Raw genomic sequence first — 22,049 nt, 5'->3', positions numbered from 1 at the left:
TTTTACTAAGACTCGAGAGAGATAGAAGAACTAATTTCTTCTCTGTTTCCATTATAAGGAGCACATTTTTCCAATGTAACCCTGGAAAAGGTATCATCAATCACTGCTCTTTTAATCTGGGAGTTGTGACTTCCAAGAGTTTGATGAATAGGTCCAGAAGTTACTGTAGTTTGTGACCTTCCTTTCTGGACAGATGGAAGGAGAAATTCTGAATTTCTTATACTTTATACCTCTTTGACTTTAATTAGGAGTCACAATGTGGAGAAAATTTGGAAAAAACTCTTGGCTGGATATTGGCATAGAGGGGAAGAGTGTTTGGCTAAAAACTGTAGCATTTGTCACCAAAAAAAATAAAATAAGAACAACTCCACAGGAGGAAAAACATTTTTTGTTTGTGTGTGTTATCTGTCCCACAAAAAAACCCCTCCAAACCTCTATGATGCTTTATTTGTGACTTAGAGGTATTTGATAGGAAAGCTCTTTAAAAAGAATTTGAACCACTATATATGGAATTTTATATAAAATTCAGTTTGCCATCTGCAAACAGACATGTCCAGTATTTTAATAACTGATGTTAAGAACCAGTGAGGTAGCTAAGACTCCTTGCCTGCACAAGTCGAGGAGAGCTGACCCTCTGGGGCGCCTTAGTCCGTCAGCACCAAGTACCTCTACACTGGGGCTGGAATATCTGTAGCACTGCAGCGTTGCTCAGCAGCTGAGACCCAGGAGGGACAACCAGTAAAATCAACTGGTGTGTTATCATTTTAACATCAGTGGACTTTAGAGATTTCAGATATGGCTGAACAGCTGCTTGATTTCGGGGGTAATAGGAAGTATAAGGGTAACAATCTTCCGGCATTCCAGCCTTCAGCCTTGGTGTCTTTGATGGCAGCCGTATGCCTCTGACCTGTGATTACTCTAGTGTGCAAGTGTGATCCTGCTGTAATTCTTCAGGCTTGAATCAATCATGCCAGCAAAATCAGTGCTTCTTTGATCAGAACAGCTTACTGTCCCGCATGGCTGAAGGTATAAAATCACCAGCCCTCCTGTTCGAAGTAGAATGGGCATTCATAAATCAGGCTGGCAGAACATAAATTCATTTACCCAACAGAGACATGGTCAAAAGCAGCTCAATGGGCTTTTAAAGGCCTTTGTGCAATACTGGAAATAAACAATGGATGGAGGAGGGGTGAGGAGAAGAAGAAAGTGGCATCTTTATCCTCTGCTGGGTGAGGTACTGCTGCTCTGAGGTAGGGTAGTGCTACTTGGTGCTGAGGGGCTTTGGGAGGCCGGAGCTGGTCCTCCTAGAGCTGTGGCACAAGCATCTCACTGCTAAAGCAGAGATGGGGTTGGAGCAAAAGCCTTAAGTAGATCCAAAAGAATCCTACTTGGCATGGCTGATACAAACCGCCTCTCCTGCCTGCTTCTGCTGGTCTCCAGCAAAAGCAAAATAGGAAATAATCTCACAGCTGAGTCCCAGGCAGAGAGGGAACTTTGTGGTGTCCTCAGTGAGGGATGCCTCAGGCTGAGCAGCAGGGACTCTCCCTGGCCGTGTTTCTAGGCAATGCCACATGTTTGCATCTGGATTTAGTGTTGTGGGAGAGGAGAAAGACCGTCAGACATCCAGACTCAAGTCTGAGCCCAGTCTATAAAAACAGAGACACTTAAAAAGCCTGCATGCAGACATGCAAAGCACAGCAAATGAAACCTTTCAAGTGCATCAGAACAAACCTGAGACAAAGAGTTCCCATGGCTGTTCCCCCTTCCCTGCTCTCTGATTTCATCTGGCTTGAGAAATATATATATTATATATATATATTTAAACAATATCACAGCAACTCTGCCAGTTGCTTCTAATAAAATAGCTCTGCTGAAATAATGCAGTGTCTGAGAGATTGGGTGTAATATGGTTAAATGCTTTTACAATCCCCCATTAAAGTAAGTGGATAGAAATTCATAAAATATTTATAGCATTTGAAAAGTGTTCATTCACAGATCCATCCAGAATGTGAAGCAGGCCCAGAGCAGTGAGTGCTGAAGACAGATGTTGATACCAGGATGTTCCTCTTGCATGGAGAGAGAAGATGGGCTTAGGTTAAATCACATTGCTGAAAAGAGGAGGGCTGAGATCAAATCCTGTGCTTGCAGTTTGTTTTAATCCAGTTACCAATCCAAGCAGTGCTCCATTTTCCTGCAGAGTGTGACGGAAATAACAGTCCCAAGCTGGCAAGGATGCTACATTTCTACTGTTCCTACCATGAGCCCAGGGGCATTAATGAGTCCTTGGAGTGGGAAGAAGAGCTATGATTTAAATCTAAGTGATGAGAGAGGGGTTGGATCCTTTGAGTCAGCGTTGAGATGACCCGATCTCTTGCTCAAAAGGCGTCTGGCTGAATGGCTTCCCGTCTGTGGTGAAGGTAATAGCATCCCCCTCTTTGGCAATTATACTCGAGTCCCCTGGGTATCAAAATCAGCTGGCCCTCCTCCAAAGGCTAGGTTTTTAAAAGAAGAAAGAAAAAAAAAAAAAGAAGTTGTATCTCTGGAGTTGTTTTCCACCTGAGCAAAGTATGCGTCTGTCTTCTTGCATTGAGTCCTGTGTCTGCAGCCACAGACTGCTCGATGCAGCGCCTGGGGAAAGACAAAAGGGCTTGGAAAGCTTAAGTGCCATAAAAATAACTGCAGGATTAGAAGAGGTGGCTATGAGAGGGACTAGGATGAACTGCCTGAGCAGAATTAAGTCAAGACCAGGTGTTAATCCAGAAGCTTTATGTTGAGAGCAGCTTTGAACTCTTTGATGAAGCTGTGGATGAGGTTTTGACAGAAGTAATCTACAGCTGCAGAGGAATAATCACCTCAACAAGTGATGGGACAGAGGAAATCTTCTGTTGGTGAGGAAGAGGTGGGAAACGACCAGTGCAGCACCCCTGTGTGGCTGTGTCTGAGCTGTCACACCAGAGCGGACTTCTGCACATCACACAGAGAACGGTCCCAGACTCATCTCTGCCATTGGGTCTTACAGAAATTCCTTTGCAGGGAAGCATGTAGAACAAATTAAGATACCTGTGGATCCTAAGGACCATTATCCCAGGGTTGAATTCCTGAAGTAAATATCCCAGCTGTTTCCAGAACATGTTTGGGAAACAAACCAAGACAAAATGTTCTCCGTCCTCCTGTGCCAGTCTGTTTTGAGCAGGCATCACCTTGATCACCTTGCATCATCCTCTTGCAAGTATTGGAAAGCTTCTAGCGGTTCCTGTTCATTAGAGATCCCAATTCTCGTTCACGCCAGTTTTACCTTTGTGTCACTCAATTGACTCGGTAGCAAAGGAGACACGAACCTGGGTTCCTATTTCTCATTTTGCAAGAACAGTTAAATTAACCCTGGGGTCAAAGCCAAATGCCAGCTTCTCTGAACTCCTCCAGGATTCAGTGGCTGTAGAGCAGTATTGCTGTAAAAGTACCCAAGCTCGCTTTAAGCTAGCAGCACGCTGCTCAGAGGGGGAAAATTTATTCTACTTCTTTTTTCAGGGCTTTGTAGTCCTCATCGACCTCCAGCCTGCTGTTATCTAACTCTAGAAAGCTTCTGTTTCCCTGTATACAGACCTTTAATATAGACATCCTCTCAGCTGGATACTATGGTTAGGACTTTACTCACTATAAACTAGGAATAATTTCACCTGTCTGAGAAGTTGGTTCAAGTTTCATCGAAAAAGCAGTCTTTTACTTCCCGGCCTGCACTCAGTTGTGGTGTTGCTATTCTGGTTACACAATTCTGGTCTCTCATCTCAGAGGCTGCTGTACATCAGAACCGAACCTCTCACCGGTGTGTAAATGAGAGTAAAACAGAGCCTTGGGATCCATTAGGGAGAAAGTGTCAATCTCAGGTTATTTTGTGCTTAGGTTTGCTTCCTGTTCTCTTCACCTTGTTTTATCCTCCAGCATGGCAGCAAATTGTGTATGTTTATTTAATGCACTAAATATTCCCTTATAAATATGTATTTATTTAGTTTGCTTTAATAAATATATATTTACAGAAACATATTTATACATACATTTATAAATATTAGTATAAATAAGTATCTATTTATATATGAGTATATTAAAGAAATACAGCTCTTAAATGAATTTATTATTAGGAGCTTACTATTTTCCACCATATTGGCATCTGATTTGTCTTTCTTCTCCTAGCTCTGAACTGTTATCTGAACTTGCTTGTGTGTTAAACCCTCATATTCTCCACTTCGGGGAGTTTCTCTCATGCTGTACAACAGTGTATCTGTCTGAGAGGGAGCAGGAAAGTCCATCTTCTGATTTATTGCTGATGGGGAGCAATAAATTTTCTTTAGGGGAAGCACAAGGATGTAGATCATAGATGTGGGAACTCTGGATCAATATTTTTTTCTTTTCTCTTATATAGGGTGTAAGTAGCCGCTAATCCGCTCTCACTGGAGCAAGCAAAATGAATCATCTCTCTGTGTTATCTTCTTCAAGTCTGTGCTGCTACAGAAAGACAAGTCCAAGAAGCCCAAAGATTTTTTTTTTCCTAACCTTTACAGTGTTTTTTTTAGCCCACACTTCTCAGGCCCACTAAATGCTTAGCAAATATGACCTGTTCTCTGTGCAGGAAACCATCCCCGTGGCTTGTGTAGCTGCTTCTTCCACCTAGCATGTGAAGGACAGCATTATAATCACTCTATCATCTTCTCTTCAAAGATGAAGATGAAACAGCATGTTCCCAGCAGCTGAAAGAGATGCTCTAGTTAAAACCTGAGCATGTGAACTCAGGAGGAATGGGAATCCCCTGCAGGCTTCCCCAAAAAGACACACTCCGTAAATGTCCTTGCTGTAGAATAGCGAGGAGTCAGTGCCCCAGGCCAAGAAACGGACTCTTTGCAATACTTTATAATCATATAATTCATACAATTTTATTCAAGACTATTTTTCACTGCCTTTGTCTTCAGGATCACTAGACCACTAAGGGATTAGATGAGTGATAACAGAGATAACAGAGATAATGTACCAGGAAACTTTTATTTAGAATAGCTGCGATCATGTTTTTTAGATCCTGGACAACTCCTATCCAAGGATTTAAGGCCTCTTACCAACACTCATTAGCTGGTAAAGAAGATGTGTTGTGTTATAAACATCACAGTCCTCTTGCTTGGCTAAATTCATATATTAAACCCAAACCTAAGCCTGGAATTAGAACCTGCACCACAAACTCCTCCTGTTCCCTGTCCCCCAAGTCTCCTTATCGCAGCTCTCCACTTACCTGCCCTATAATGCAAGAAAACGGGCCCACTCATGGAAATTTGCCCTAGCACTGTGGTAAATCTACATAGGGACACGTGCTACTTGCCGTCAAGGGCAGGTTTAGCCAGCCAAGAGGGGTAGTTCTGCTTTCCAGTGTTAATGGATGCTACCTTTGAAGGACCATATGCACTTCTCCTACACAGCAAATACAGAATAACCTCTCTTTTTTTTTGTCCTTCTCCTCCTTTTCTCACTTACACATGCTGGCTGCACAGCTGGTAAAATAGATAGGTCTTTCTAACCCTTTCATGCATGCTCAGTGAGTCCAGGTAGCTTTATAAATATGGTAATGGTTTCCAGAGCATGTCTGGACTGGAAATAAGACAGAAAGCCACAGAGGCTGGACTTGGAGAGATAACTGCAAAAACAGCTCCGCTGCAGGAGAGACTAAATCCGCACTCCAGGTCAAATTAACTGCCTCCCCCCCCCAACCTTAGTATGAGGAAAGCTCTTGTGCTCACCTGTTTGCTGATTACATCCATGAAGAAAGCAGCAGCTCTTGTTTAGTTTATTACCAGAAGGCCCAAGCTTGTGATAAAACGCATTGATTTATACAATGGGGGATCCTGCCTGGCACTTCAATGCAGTTGTCCTGCTGAGAAAATTACAGATAAACTCTTAATTTATTCTCCCTTTAAGGGAGAGGGGAAAAAAAAAGAGGAAGGAAAAAAAGACCCCAAAGTCAACAACAGCCTTCTGATATGTGCTCATGAAAAGGTTAGCTTTTACTAGTCTGCTTCTTGAGGCTGGTTCCCTGGAGATATCATCCTGGAGTTGCTCCCATCAAGGACGGGACCCAAGGATCATTTATTATGGTCCCTCCAGCAGAGCTCTTTCCCCCAGAGTCTGCCTCTTGGTGGCATCTCACTCAGGTGAGTGAGACACCATCCCCTGTGCTTCTGGTGGCAAGGATGTGGCTGTCTCTGCCCAAGATCACACTCAGGCATTTCAAGGACACTCTGGAAAAGTCAACACCTTTTCCATGGCAGAGAATAATCAATAGTGACTGATGGTTTAGCCAAGGGGGGAGGCACAGAGGAAAGCTGTGATTTCTGGGACAGCTTAGAGTAGTTTAAGGTGAGGGAGGCAGAAAAAAAAAACAAGGAGCAAGAGGAAGGAGATGGATCTCAGCTTTACAAGCGATGCCTTTGACAAATGTTTGAGATCTAACCTTGCCTTAAAAAATTAATATTGCCCAGAGCCCAGAAGTAAAATGAAGCAGTACATCTAACCTGCCAGGAGTACAGCACTGGCATCATGTACACTTCTCTCATATTAGGTGCTTGTTTGTGCTGGGATTTGAGGATGACTGACAAGAGAAGTCACTGAAGAAAGGAGCCAGTACTCAACAGCCATGGCTTCCCTTGGAGTTTCTGGAAGCACCAAAGCTTGGTAACCTTTGACTTCTAAAGGTCCCTTCCAACCCAAAGCATTCTATGATTCTATGAACTAGTAATGGGTTTAGAGGGCGAGGGATAACATACTGTAAGGAAAGAGATCATAGAATCATAGAACGTTTTGGGTTGGAAGGGACCCCTAGAGGTCATCTAGTCCAACCCCCAACAATGGTTGAACAATGATAAAGAAATGATAAATGAAACAATGATAAAGAAAAAATAAGTATCCATTTCCTATCATATTTTGTCAACAAACCTAATGAAACCACTTTCAAAACCAGTCTGTTTACTAAATGGTTAACAATGTATGAGAGAGAAATTATAGATGTTCAAACACATCCAGTGGAACAATAATCCGGGTCCCATGAGCTGTATTTGGGACTTTCAGCATCATGAAAGGAGCCCTACACTTGAAATGAAGGGTTGTCATGGATTAGCAAGCAAGTTCAAGCTGAAGTCACCTCTCTCTCACATGGAACTTAAATGTATATCTACTCTGCCTCTTCCTTTTGATGCCTGATCTGGCCAGGTCCCCTTCTTTTTTCATTGTTTGTATTTTGAGAAAAACTGAGCTCTTTGATTGCTGGTGTCATGACGCTTGCACTTTTCTGTGTCTTCTTGATTTCTACAATATTCTTTATGCAATAAGGTGACCAAAATGTGCATGTTGTCCCTATTCTGATAACAGAGTAAAAGTTTCTGTGTCTGGACCCTTGCCTGAAAACACAGAGCTGCCCTCCCACTGGGTCCTGGAGATTCCAGCTGTTAGGAAGACTCTGAGTCTTTCCAAATCTGAATGGCCTGGCATGGTATCTTCTAGGAATCTTAGTTCTGTTGGTATGGGAAATGCACACAACCAATGTTCTCCTGCACACGCATTTATCTAAGGGTGAAAAAAGGATGGAAAAAATATAGCAGAAAAAGAAAGAAGTCATAATTTCCTGAGATTTTCCTTTATAATATAGGTGTACAGTACAGACCTTCTCAAGCTTTTAGATTTATTTCCTAAGGTTAGAAGAAATAGCTGGAAGCCCTACTCCATGCAATATTGCTCTAACCTCCCCCTTGTTTGAGACAGTGATGGATTTTACCCCCTGCATGTAAAAATCTTGCCCTTAGACATGATCTCGCTGGATAGCCAAGAGGAAAAACAACCAGAAGTGACCTCTGTGTCCACAGTCCTTGCTTTGGAGGACTACTGCCCAGCCCCAGCCACTCTTCTTTATCCTAATCCTTCGCCATGCAGCTCTTGCCTAAGAAGGAGCAGGAAATCATTAAGGGGAGAAGAAGAAAATATTTGGGAATAGGTGGTCAGTTTTATCCTCTTCCCCAGCCTGCAGTAGGCTCGTCTGCTCTGTACCATTGAGCTCGATGGCAGCATAATTGTCCCAGTGCCAAAAGCTCTGCTCCCGTAGAGGTACTGTCAGGCGGAAAGCAGTTTTAAGTTTTTGCCTCTGTATTCATGGCTCAGCTGGGGGAGCTGGCACAGGTTCCCTGCCCACCATGTATCTACCAGTGCTTGCCCAAGACTTTCCACACATCCCATAGCCCGGTGTCTTATTCCAATTGCGCTCTCTTCACAGATACACCAACGTTTTCCACCTTGATTGTTGGGAGAATATGCTCAACAGAGGCATCGTGATGCCTGTTCACAGCTTTCCTCCTGCCAAAGCGAACAGCATTCCCCTTCTCAGCCTTGGCATCTTTTCCTTTTTGTGTGCTCCTTCAAACAATTTGTTGGGCTTGGTTTTTTCTTCCTGAATCCATGGCAGCTATCTTTAATTAAATCGCAATTCCCTAGGTGATTTCCCTCTTCTGTTGCTGATTAGCGTAGCCAGTATCTATAACCCTCCCACAGCTGGAATCAAGACTTACAGGTCTCGTGTTTCCCAAATCTCTTCTCCATCTCTTTCTAAATACAAGTGCTACCATTAACACTGATAAAAGCATCTTATGGAGCTTCTCATTCCTTTGGGGCCCAAAGGGCTTTTCAGACCATGAAGGGAGATAGGCTATCCACTCATCGCCGCACAAAAAGCTGTTCTCTACGTGGAGAAATGCAGCGTGTGCCCTGTGGTGGGAGCGTTGCTCAACGGAAGTGGCTTCTTGCTCAAAAGTTAAGGGATCTTCCCGCTGTGATCCTGCTGCAAGCGCACCTAGCCAGCCTGTGCCGTTGGGCGAAGCTTGTGTTGGGTGTATGAACCAAAATATGAAAAGCAATGGCTATTGCACTTGTTCTCACAAGCTGCTTTTGCACAAATGGAGAGGGAATTTGGAAGGTTTGGCAGAGCAGCCCTGGCTAACACAACTGCCATCCCTCTTCAGGTGAGCTGGGTACCCCCGGCCTTGGCTGAATGCAGCCTTTCACCATACATTTTCCTCTGAAAGGCCAAGCCTTCTCTGATTCAGCCCGTCTCCACCTCGTACCCTGCTGCAAGTGTTTGCTTAATGCTGTGTCTGAAGGAAAAGCATCAATTACTGAATCACTCCCCTTACCTCCCACAGCACCAGGGGCTTTGTAGCCTGCCCCCAGCCCTCATCAGCCCTGGCTGATGCTAATTGGGTTATAGCATGGCTGTGGCTTGGGGCATTAGGAAGGACATTATCACTGTGGTTTAACCCCATTGGTATTTGTCTTGATGTATTTCTTTCCCTCTTCCACTCCTTTCCTTGTGTTCCTTCCTTTGACGTCTTAATTCTAGGGCTGCACAGGATCGGGTTTTAGAAGGTTTTTCTTCTCCTCTGTAGATCCATTTTGCTTTGTCACAGTCAGTTTTACTTCAGAAATTTTTCTCCCACTTCCATCTTTTTTTTTTTTTCTTTCAAAAGATATAACTGCCAAAATGGAATCAAATTTGATGCAATTTCTATTTAAAAGACTTTGATTGCAGGGGAAGGAGGAGGTTAAATGTCAATGAATATATTGCTCTAGCTTTTATGAGAAGAATTTCAACTAACTGTTGCATATATGCATATTTTTATATATAAAAAATTATCAGCCCCCAGAATGCTCACAAATTTCTTTGACAAACCTGACAATGGGTGAGAAACAACAGCAAAAAATACTTTTAGTTTACAGATGGGATCTGAGGACTCCATGTGTGGTCCCATGGCTATTCCCTGTTTGTGAGGCTGTACAGGATCAGGGAAATGAAAAATCTTCCCTGGGCAGAGGCCAGTGCTGATGCAGAACAGCAGCAGAGCCTCTGAGATGGAGCAGAGGAGGCAGCGTCCCTGCCCATGTCCCCTTAAAGCAGCTGAGGAGTCACAGCCCCAGTTTGGGCGATGAGCCCCGAACCAGACGAGAAGTCTGGAAAATCAGACCAGTTCCCTGAAGTTGTTGCGTTGCTTTAAACCACACGCTCCTCTGTGCTCCGTGCCCATCTCAGCGGCATCTCGCACTGTGCCAGCATTTGGTAGCTTTGCTGGAGCTGAGCACAGCCGGCCCCTGCCTCTGCGCTGGAGGAAGCACAGCCCGGATCGTGCAGATAATTTGGTGTCTGTGTTTGCAGCATCGCTCTCACAACCGCCTTGTCTCTGTTTCCTGGGGACCTGACTAACACCTTTGCTGGCCTCTTGATCCCCACATGTTTGAAACACTTCTTGTCATTTAGCTTTCCCTTCACCGCCACCACCTTCCCCTGCTCTGCTTTTGCTTTCTGCCCTTATACAGTTTTCACGCTGCTTATTGCAGAAGTCTCCTCATCTGCTCAATTGGTAATATCAATTCATGCCTCTTTGTTCTGTTTATCCATAGGGAAAAAATGTGGTAAAAATCATAAGCCACGGAAATCACACAGTTTGGCCTGTTAAGGTGTGTGCGGAGTGGAGGAGGGGGTGATATTGCAATTGTTCTCTGCCCAGCAAAGAGCCACCTTGAAATTAAGGGTGAACCAACCATCAGACGGCTCTGAGCTCCAGACTCACTAATTCAAAATGTCCTTGATATTACAATAACAAGAATGAAGCCTATCTAGGATGCTGCCAGCACTTTCTCCCTCTCCGGTTTCATTAGGAAGAAGGGAGGAGCAAAAACAATTTCAGATCCTCAAAAACAACAACAAAAGTATGAGTCTAAAAATGCACAAAGGTTTGGCATTTAAATATCACAGCTGTAGCCTTCTTAGAAATACCAGAGATACATAATGAATTATAGATTGGGCTGAGCAGCAAAATTCACTCTTCCCCCTCCCCACTTGTCCTTTAGTGAAGTTCTGGTCTGACCCAGGGGTTTGGTTCAGGTCCGTCTCTGATTCTGAGTTCACTCCCTCTGTGATCCCTGACTTCTCCTGCACTCCCCCAGGTTTAACTCTGAATGTTAATGAACTGGGAGGCATTGTCAGGCAAAGGGAGGCAATGCCAGGACCGGGAGTCGTGGTCCTTGGGTTGGGGGGGGGGGGGGGGGGTGTTAGTTCCTGAGGCTTGGTATGGGCTTCTTCACTCTTTTTTTGTTGTTGTTTTGCTGTCTCTCTCCTCCTCCAGTAATAGTGTTGTCAACACTCCTTAACATGAGAGGTTAAAATGTTAAGGTGTCCCTGTGTGGTGGTGCTGGGCAGCAGTCATCAGTCCTGAAGCTAAAGATGCAGAGAGAAACAGGGGTGATGCCCGTGTCCAGCAGTCCCAGCATGAAACCCCCATTTTATCTCTGTCACCATGGCCCGCTTATTTTATTTGTTTATTTATTTTGCAGAGACACCATGACCTCATGATACTGAGATTATTGTGTCCATGTTTTCTTTCCTCAGAAGTATCCCAGTGGTCATGGGACAGAATAGCTGAGGTGGGAAGGGACCTCTGGTGATCCTCTACCTCCAACCCCCCTGCTCAAACAGACATTTTAACCCAACAGAAAAGGCATTTATTCTCCCTCTGATGATGCTGGCTTTTTTGCTCCTCCCTGTCTCACACCACTGTCTCCTCCAGCTTCAGCTGTTCACTCCAGCATGGGACCACACCGTCATCATCCCCTCCTTGGTTGGAATTCACAGTCCTGGGAAGCCTCATAAGGGCTTGCTGGGGCTGGTGTGAGGGTAGAAAGGTGAGTAGCAGCTGCTAGGGTTTGGGATTTATGGCAGGGAAAGGATGCTCGTCAGCAGAAGGAGAAGGTTATCAGTCCCGAGAAGCACTGTCTAAGTGAAAATTGAAACTGTCAGACTGCCTGTGCTCCCTGCTCTCTTTCTGCTCTGGGATTTTTAATTATTATTTCTCATTGGATTTTTTTTATCCCTCCTCTCTTAGTTTCATTTGAAAAATGTTGTCTGCAGATATAAAAGCAGGATAAATCACTCGTGACCTTCAAACATGCCACCTTCTGTTTTCCTCCTCTTACTGCTCCTGGGCCAGCCCTGAGCAAAGCCATGCACTCTTGTTTCCCCTCAGGACTCTGTGCTCACTGACTTTTGGACTTCATTTTCCTTTGGGGAAGGGTTTGCATACCCTTCCACTAGCACTGACTGTTAATGCTTGCACAGCCGGGATAAGACTTAACTTAGGATGAAAATGTTTTCATCTCACCTTTACCCTTATGTCTCTCCTCGGCTTCCTCCATGGGGCAGAGGGACCTCAGGGCACAGACTCTTTCTCTCCCCTCCAGCGCAGACCCAGCTGATCAGTCTGGCAGCTGATGGGACATGGTAGGCAGTTACCACGCAGGGGAGAAGCTACAGAGCCATAAAGCAGCCAGAGCATTTGCGTCTTCTCCTGTGAGCTGTTTCCAACCTTAAATGACTGTGCCTTTGCATCGCCTCCTCCCCATTCTGGTGCCAGGGCTTTGTCTCTTGTTGCTGGCTCCTTAATGATGCTTAAGCATCAATCCTGCATGAGCAAGAGCCACAGGACGCAGGTGGGCTGTGCTGTGGTTCAGGACACCCGCATGGCACCTGCTGAGGCCCCTCTAAAATCCCTTCTGCAACACTTAGGCTGTGGTGCTGCTCCTCAGATCCCGGGGCTGCTCAGTGCCTAGGGCAGCGGAGGCAGCAGCAAAGAGCCAGCAGACAGAGCTGAGACATGGGCCAGCCAAGGCCTGCTCCATCTTGGCAGTGCTGCTTGTAGATCCTGCCTCCAGGAGCCCTAATTTGTTAGGCAAATGGAAAATGCAAACAATCAGACATTCGCAGGACCCCTGACAACAGCCCCAGCCCCAGACTAGCAGGCAGACCTAATCTTCCTTTGATAGGGCACCGCAGGAGAACAGCATACTCTCCAGAACTGCAATGCTGTTCCTATCAGACAGCCACAGTCCCACCAGGAGGACTTTCCCCCTCTAGTTGATTAGCTCTGCTCAGCACTGTTTGGGACAGATATACACATACATAGAAAGGGAAGTGTGTCAGGGCTGGGAAGATGGACTGGGTTAGTATTCCCTTTTTTTAAAAGATAATACTCACATAGAGCTGCTCTGCAATGTTGGACTTTGGAGTTGTTGGGTGGTGGAGATTTTTTTTTCTTTCAGAGCCAGCCATTTTGTGAAAAGCGGGTGAAAAAAATCTGGCAAAATATAAGAAAATAGTGAGTGAGATGGAAGTGAGAAGATGAAGAGCAGCCAGGGTGCCTCGTAAACTGCTCTAGCCTTTTGAGATAGACTTCCCCAGGAGAAGCTCACAGTAAAGTGAAGTCAGCTTGGTGGGCTATGCAGTGTCTGAAATTGCAGAGCCAGAGGTGGAACTCCCTACTAAGGTTTTCAAAGGGCTCAAACAGATTTTATAGGATGATATCTGAGCCTGATTTAACTTGTTAAGCACCTACATATCAAGCATGAGAGGCTTATTACTTGCAGGCTGAAGTTCAATGTACTGAAGACATAGGACTCTGCTGCCATGGCTGATATGCCCATCTTTTGCATAGTGTTTTTCCATAGTCTTTACAATCCTATTCATGGAAGGGGAACTGAGGGATAAGGGATGGGAAAGTAAATTGTTGGCGATCCCTGACAAAGCCACTGCCAATGCTGGCAATCAGTAGCAAGTCATGCACAGTGTCTTCTCGTCGTGGCTGCCTTTTGCAGGCAATCTCATCCTGCCTGACGCTGCCCAAACCTTTTGTCCAAGCAGGAACCAAACACTTGCAAACCCTTCCAGTGTGGACGGGCAGCCTGCCATAGCCCTGGCCTGGAGGACCGAGGACCTGCAATGAAAAGAGAGACAATCAGAGGCAGAGACATCCCATTGTGTCCCCTCAGATCTGCTGAGACTCATCCTGACAGGCTTTTTTTTTTCCTTTTTGCATTTCCACTTTCCATTAAGCCTCCTCAGCCCTTTTATTAAGGTTTATTTTTACCTCAGTTCAAGAGGTTAGGAGCACGCGGCTCTGGCTTTGACTGCTTGGCATTTTGTGAAGATTGTGTCACATGGTGCTTCATACCTGGCCAAAAATAACTCCCTGCGCACGGGAGCTGCTTACCTACCTGCAGAGACCGCTTATTCCCAACCCTTTCGGTTTTGTTTTAGGGGGATTGCTGAGAATGACGGAGGGAGAGCAGGTGAAGAGCCCCTGGGTTTGAAGCCTGAGGGATGGGGAAAGGCAGCATGATATGTTTCTGCTTTTTCAAATAGATGATCCTCATGTTTTCCTCCCTCCCCTTTGCTATGGGAGAGGAGAAGCAAAGAAAAGGCAACATCTCTCAGCACCAAGCCGGCCCCGTGTCTGAAAAGGAAAAGTATGGGAAATACTGGAGGAAAGAGAAGATTTGTTTTAGCAATGAGCAATCATTGGACAGCATTAGGGGTGTCCTGAGGAAAATCAAATTGATTTACACCAGCGCAGTGCCAAGGGAAGGTTCCCGCTGAGCCCAGTGTGAGGTCCTCATGCCCTCAGCAGGAGGGACGGGGACCCGACAGCATCCAGCAGTGGGCTTCATCACAGCAGCTCTTCTTTTCAGAAGTGGAGCAAGAGCAGCAAATGTAAGGCTGTAACGTGTCTCTGGTGCCTGTGTCAGGGCTGCTGTGGGACCGGTGCCCAGGGAGGGCTTGGCTGCAGAGCGACCATAGCCATGCCCCACTTGCCTCCCCTCCTCCTCCAGGGTAGATGCAGTTCTGGCGACAGTGGCTGTGCCCAGACTCTGCACAGGGACAAACAGGTTCAGAGTGGGAATTGGCCGTCCAACAAAAGTTGAAGTGAAAAAATGGCTCCGTTGTGCCTGCTAACCCCTGTGCATCCAGAATCACTCACCTGCAGGAGGATACCTGGCTCTTCCTCGAGAACCCTCCCAAGAACCGGCTGTGCCCTACCGCTCTGTACTAAATGGCATATCCTGCAATTTTCACCCCAAACCAAGCTGTCCAGGACAACAAACCCAAAACACAGCTGAAATGAATCAGCTGGAATATATTATTTTCAAATTCCTTTCTTTTCAATCCTGACTTTTCTTTTAGTGAAAATCAATGACATCCCGAACCTCACCTTTTTCTCTCACGAACATCAGAATAAACACTGACAGCCTTATTTTCTGCAAGCCATGTCTTTTTGTGGTTTGGGTTGGTTTTTAATTTATTTTTGAACTGGAAAAAATACAGTGAAGTGTTTCTCCTCTTTATTTTAATAGCTCTTTGCCTTCCAATCAGGTAAGGGAAGGAAAAGCTTATTATATCTGGAAATTCCTGGTTAGCCGCATTGCACTTAGTAGCAGTTGGTGTCCAAATTCCACCCTTTTGGTTATTCAAAATCCATGTTGCTGAAACTCAGAGGAGGGACCAGACTCTTCGCTGAAGGTGATGTGATGCCTTCCCATGCACATCCTGCACCCTACCCTGCCTGAGCAAGGGGATCCCACCCTGCTGGCTTAACACATGTGCTGGTTTCTTGGAGTGTAGTGAAGAAAATAGCAGGAGCGACAGAGGTGGAGGTAATACTGCTCTAAACAGATAGCTGGGGGATTCGTTTTCTATATTAAAGTATTGATTTTTCATAAACTAAGAGCACAAAAGGCCATGGAAAACAATCAAGTCCCAGTGCAGGAAGCTGAAAAATTAGACAGCGCTCAAAGCCCTCATGGCTGTGCTTTGTGCTGAGACTTTCAGTTAAAAAAGCCTTATTTATAGGCAGTGAACTTCAAAAATACAAGAGGTGTGTTTCTAACACCCTGGAAGTTTGTTTCCTCTCAGATGGGATGCTGTGAATCTCCAATTCAGGCAGGCAGCGTCAGAAGAACCAGACTCCTGAAATTCCTTGTGTGTTCTCCTTATGGCTATGCTAAATAGATCCTCAAAACAGCCTTTCATTTCAGCATCTCAGCTGTTGCGTTATCATCCTGTGATGGGAAATCAGATATGCAAAAAGACAGAGAGACAACACACTATTTCCTTTACTTTCTGTCAGCCTTTCTATAGAAACTCTGACTTCAATCAGAAGTGGAGCTAGAGAAGTTCAAACCTGAATTAAGGTGTCACCTGGTTTCCAGCAAAAGTGATGAATCACTGGAAAATCCTTTTCAGGGAATGTGGTTAGATTGCTCATCCTGAGACTGGTGTTAAAGACTGCATGTCCCTGCTTAAACCGTAACTCAATTGAGGTTCATGCAGAAACCAGTAAGTGGAAGAAATCTATGGCCTTGGTTACACAAAAAAGCAGGGCAGTAAATCATAGTCATCTCATGTTTTAAATTTACAAAGCCATTACATTCAGAATTTGTTAGATTTCAAGTTTTGGTTCTAGATCATTTTTATTTCAACAAAAGAAAAGAGAACAGTAAGGATTTTGGCATTGTGCTCAAATGTAAATCAAGGCACTGTCAAACTGGGGTGGAAGTCATATCTGGACCTAGACTTCGAGGCACCATAGCCTTGTTATCAGCATGGGATTGGAAGCCTGGATCCATTGCTAGGAGGTATTTGTGTAGGAATTAGCTTCTTACAGTTTTACTCCAAGAGGGGACCAAATCCCCAAACCAAATGACTCTCTAGTCTAAGGTACATATCTGGCATATCGAATAGGACATTCTCCCCAGTTTCTTTGTAAGAAAACAAGACACACCAACAAGAAACAAAAATTAAGTGGGTGAGTTTATCTGTGTCACCTATCATATCATGCCCCACAGGGTGATAGCAATGTCTCTGCATCCAGCAGGGAAATATCCAGCAGCAGCAAAGGGGCACATGTAGATATGTGGACACCTCAAACATGCCAGGAACATCTCTACCACACATGTGCACCTGAAGCCCCTGGAGGTGCCTGAGAAGGCAGCCAGTGCCCAGCCATGCACAGATGTACCTGAACAATTCAGACCATAAACCTGATGTGCTCAAGGCACATCGGGCTCCCCGTGCCAGGCACCGTCTGGTTTATCCACACATGCACAGCAGCCATTTGTCCAGGACTTCTGGATATTTGGCATCCCAGTTAAAATCTGTTTATTTCCATTTATTCCTTCCCTTTGGACAAAAACTTCTAAATAGGGAGGGAAAAAAGGGACACTTTTAGGGAAATGAAGATGTCTGTCAGCCTGAAATATTGCTGCCCCCATCGCACACAAGGATTGCTTTCGTGGGGCAGGGGACAAACCTTGGGTGGGAGATACCTGAGCTGAAATCCTGTGTTTCTGTAACCAAGATCCAATTTGTATGGAAATGGTTTGTTTGGCTTTGGAGGACAGACCAGAGAAATAGTTCAGGTGGCAGAACCAGTGACCCTGGTAAACTTTCACTCTTTGAGCCTTATGGCTGTGTCTTTTTCTATTAGATGTGATTTTAAATAAACATGAAGGGACCAGACAGCCACAGAGGCAGGTTTCTAAGCAACACAAATAAATCCACATCTGTGTTTATAGGTGCAGGCAGGACATCTCTGGACAGTTTTTAGTAAGGTTTTTTTCTTCTTCTTCTTTCAGAGACACAGAGTTTAAGTACAGACCACCAGAAAGAAAAATAATAAGCAATTAGCATTCTTTCATGGGGGTTGATAATTGTAGGGGACTGCATGAAGAGATGCAGCAGAAAAGGTGTCCTGATTCCCAGGACTGATGTGACGTGGCTACAGATCTGACTGTTGTCATCGCATGTGGACATTTTGGCACCTACCGTTGACTGCCCAGGCCAAGAAAGTCACTGTGAGGAAGGTGGTGAAAGGCAGAGTTGCATATCATGATCATGAGCAAGCACAGGATGGGTGGGGAGAAAAAGAAGGGTAGTCCCAGTTTTGCAGAGCCTGGAGGCAGATGATAAACAGTTGCACAGGGCAGGAGATAAGCCAGGACAGAAACACTGTCTCACGCTCTGCAAAGGTACTTTTTTGTTTGTTTGCTTCTCCCATGTTCAGAGACGCTCAATCGCAAGTGTTGGGAGATTTAACTCTGTGCAGATGGGAGGAAATAATTTTCAAACTGCCTGTTTGTAAGCTAGCTCGAAAATGACAGCACTGCCACTGCTTCTTTTGTTCTAGACACCCAATTAAACTGGCTGTTTACACCTTCCTGCCAGATTCCTGTCTCCCAGCTGAAGAGAGCTGAGCAGCTAATGAGGCACAGCACAGGAACCAGCAGGGGAAAGGCGAGAGATTTCGGAAGAATTGCAGACTCAGCCCGTGCTGGTGGTGAAGCAGAGGGAGATTGGGCTGTGCCAAGGTGGGATCCTTCCCAGCCCCTTGGGGGAAGAGGGGCACATCTGGGTGGTAGCCCAGGCTGTGGGGTATGGGCAGACAAGCCCTGACTCCTGCTCCAGGACACTGAAACAGAAACAGCCGTGCCTACACCCTTCCTGGTCCATGGTGCAGCCAGTTTCTCACTACTGGACATTAGTATTTCAGGATGGAGTTTATGAGGGTTTTTTCACACGTTGTAGGAAGAGTAAGGAGGAAAAAATAAGAAGAAACTGAGGGATGCTGGAATCAAGGTGGAGGTGGTCATCAGAGTGCTGTCAGATGAAAGAAGCAACTTTTGGAGTAGCTTAAAAAAGGTTCCCTCAGTTCTCGGAGCAGCCACTGTAAATCTGTGCCCTAGGGCTCTCTCAGTCTCTTTATTTCCCCAGGAAAAGGTGGAAGTCAGCAAGCAAGGGGAGGGGGGGAAATCAGTGACAGATCTCCTGTATCTGTCTCAGAAATGTTTTTTTCTGCTGAGAGAAGCAGATTATGCACTAGCAGTAGGGAGTTGGTCATCAGAGCAACCCAACTGCCTAGGCAAAATGGTTGCTGTGGTGCTAACAGAGGTCATTAACAGGTTGCTGCCCAGGATAAGTGATGAGTGTTCCTATGTCCTAAGACTAGTGCAGATGGAGGCAGATGTTTCTATCTTCTGCAACTGCAGGACTTGATGACTGTGGTGACCGCTTGAGGAAAAGCTATGCCCACCAACCGCTGGAGAAAGACTCCTGGTGGAGGTCAGAAATCACATCTCCCTAATCTGTGAACTTCTGAAGCAGGAAGCCCAGCATTGCTTCTTTGCTGAGGATGATAAGGTGAGACTGTCTTCTCCTGTCATTTTGAGCAGGACAACCTATGTTTTCATGGTACTGACTTAAACCGCTAGCATCTTACACAACAGTAGATTGTCTGTTGTAATACAAACGCATGCTTGTTTGCCAGCTTTCTTAGTGTCCAGTGGGTAAGGCAAAATTTATGTTGATCTTTTTATAAAATCCTGGTAAACGCAGAGCCTTGTGTTATGAGTTGCAATGCCCACTGGCCTTGTGATTTACTAGGAACAAGTGTGAATGTTGCATCCTCTTTCTTAAGGACTCCGTTATAACTTAGGTGTGATGATTTAAGATGTGTTTGCTCTCCTTTTAGGGAGAGCTGGAGATCTGCAAACAGGGTAAAAACAGCCCCAAAGGGAAAATTCTGCTCAGCAGACTTTCAGATGAGCCCTTGAAGCTGCAGCCTCTCTGTGTGTGGTGAGGATCTCAGATGTTCCCTCATCCCGAGGCTGTGTGAGTCTGATTAGGTTTGATTGCATATACTGCAGGCATTATCGATCAGCCGGATGATTGATGCGTTGGTTGCTGTCAGTGCCTCATCTTTGATGTAGTTGCATGAATTATTTGCCAAGGCCAAGCACTTTGTCCTCAGAAGTGTTAACTATATAATATATACATGTGTCTATATTTATAAAATTTCTTTCTCAACAGAGATTAAATTAGTTCCAAAGGTTCTGTATGCCTCCCCCAGATTGTGGGGAAGTGCAGATCCATAAGTCAGTGGATTGACACAGATGGAAACCTGAAAGGTTGTGTGGTATGTGATGAATCCTTTCCACTTTGACACATTCCCTCTGAGGCTATGAGTGGCAGAAGCTTCGCTGACATTGGATTTGCCCTGCACGGAGCCTGGTGGTTTGGATCCTGGGGATCAGAAGAGTCCCTAGCGGTAAGGCTTGTGACCCTCCTCTGAGCAACTCAGCACAATGTTTATCCTTGCAAGTGATGGCAGTATGTATATAAATATATAGATATTATAGCTGAAGTGGCACCAGATGGATAATTGCAGCCCCTGAGTGCCTAATCTACTCTCCAGGACATGGGCAGTTTTCTGAGCCAACAAAACTTAATTGAACTTTCTGTTCCAGCTGGAAAAGGTTATGGATCTAGCGAGTGCAAACGGAAGGCAGGATGAAAAGGTCAGATGTTCTGTTCTCTTTGTAATGGATTGACCGGGGACATGTTTTTATCTTTCTCACAACCGCTGGATTGTAAAACTTAATTAGCAAGTCACTTCTCTCCGCTGTCTGAAGGCACGTGTATGATGATTACACATAGATCACATTTTATGGACATGTTATGTTTTCATTTGAGAGTAACAGCCTGCATGAGGGATGTTTTTGCCACATATTTACACCAGTAGTTCAGAGAAAGGCCAGTAGGACAAAATGGAGAGCTATCCTTGACATCAGATGTGCCAGTTCAGCTATCGACAACATCAACTGATGGAACTGCAGCTGCATCCACTGGTCTCTCACCCGCTGTGTTGGGAGGTGAGAAAGGAAGTATTGCAAACACAGGCAAAACCAAGAGAGGTGGAGAGGGATGGACATACAGACAAGGGACACTATAACATGATGAGAGAGAAAATACAAAGAAAGAGGTAGGAAAATGAAAATGGGTTTGTAAATGGTAAATAAAAATGTGTAAGCATACAATGACAAACACAGGGATGTCTGAATTCAAAGGACAGACCTGCTGCTCATACAGCCTGAATGGAGAATGTGGCTTTTCTCAGTCAAAAAGTGTGATCTCATCATCTGAAAGCATTTCTTTTGTGTCTCCAAAGAGGTGAGAAAATAGAGATGATATTGTTTATTTTTGATTAGACATGAAGGAAAAACATCCATCAGTAAGGACAGTTAAGGACTGGAATAGATTTCTGTGAGATTGAAACCAATGGAGGTTTTTAAGAGCAGGTTAAACAAACATCTGTCAAGAAAGATTTAGATGTAGCTGATTGAGCCCTGGGGCAGGGGTGGACTAGGTGACTGCCTGAGGTCACTTATTTTCAAACTTATTTTCTGTGATTTTAAGTAGTGCCACTTTCTTGCTAGCGAAGCTTATCATCAGAGCATCAAAAATGGTCTCACTGAGTCAAGAACTCCATGTAGAATGTTAGTCACACACACACACAAAGTCACGATCCAAACCATGGAAGATTTTTCACTTATATTTCAATTGGGAAAGGGAGAAAAAGCCTTAAAAGACATTTTAATTTTTCAGTGGGACAATTATGAAATCTAGAACTTCCCCTTCCATCCAATAATATTTTTCCTCATTGGCGTTTTACCTAGATACACAAGGATCTAACTTCTTCAGGTTTTAGCATGCCTTATAAGAAATTCTGCCAGTTCTCTGGAAAGCTTGAACAACTAAATGGAAGGATAAAGAGAGCTGCGCTTAAAACTAAGTGAAAGAACAGAATACCCCAGAGCTAAAGGGAGCTTCTTACCATCTATCAAGTTCTGGGGATTAAGAGCCCAGTGCAATGCTGCTTATTTATCTCTGGAGCCATCACACGTTTAGATTCCAAGTGTTGCTACAGTCAGATTCTTCTTTCTTTTTCTTTTTCTCTTTCTGTGTTTAAGTCTTTTCTAGAGGTCACCTGTTGTCCTCATCAGATGTGCCAAGACTCACGTACCCCAAGCTCCTACTTCCCTCTTCACACCTTCAGCATCTCTCACATTCACAGACTTGGGAAAAGAGCCTAGAACCATGCTGTAGCTGGGACTGTGCATTTTGATAGGGCTGCACGTGGTAAGAAACATTGGTGGAAAGCACAGCCTCTGGCTGGCAGCTTTAGTGAGAATTTCTCCACCGTGTGACTCTCGGGCAGTAGGAAGCCATTTCTGCTTTTGTAGCACATGTCAGTGTTTAGGCACACCAAGCGCTCTGGAGAGATGTCTTTGGCATCAGCAGTCAGGATGAATTCAGATTT

At 44.9% G+C, this 22,049-nt stretch overlaps 1 long non-coding RNA gene across 1 annotated transcript; it reads left to right on the top strand.

The window, feature by feature from the left end:
* Window positions 1-17,861: 17,861 nt before the first annotated feature.
* LOC118451851 lies at window positions 17,862-19,270 on the top strand. Its single transcript, XR_004841429.1, has 3 exons — window positions 17,862-17,922; window positions 18,081-18,261; window positions 18,940-19,270. It is a non-coding gene; the product is annotated as an uncharacterized LOC118451851 (long non-coding RNA).
* The last annotated feature ends 2,779 nt before the right edge of the window (window positions 19,271-22,049 follow it).

Source organism: Egretta garzetta, unplaced genomic scaffold, assembly GCF_000687185.1.
Source record: "Egretta garzetta isolate BGI_Z169 unplaced genomic scaffold, ASM68718v1 scaffold190, whole genome shotgun sequence".
NCBI classification, from domain to species: domain Eukaryota; kingdom Metazoa; phylum Chordata; class Aves; order Pelecaniformes; family Ardeidae; genus Egretta; species Egretta garzetta.
Note: the sequence above shows the minus strand (reverse complement) of the source record. Positions and strands in the feature narration are given on the sequence as shown.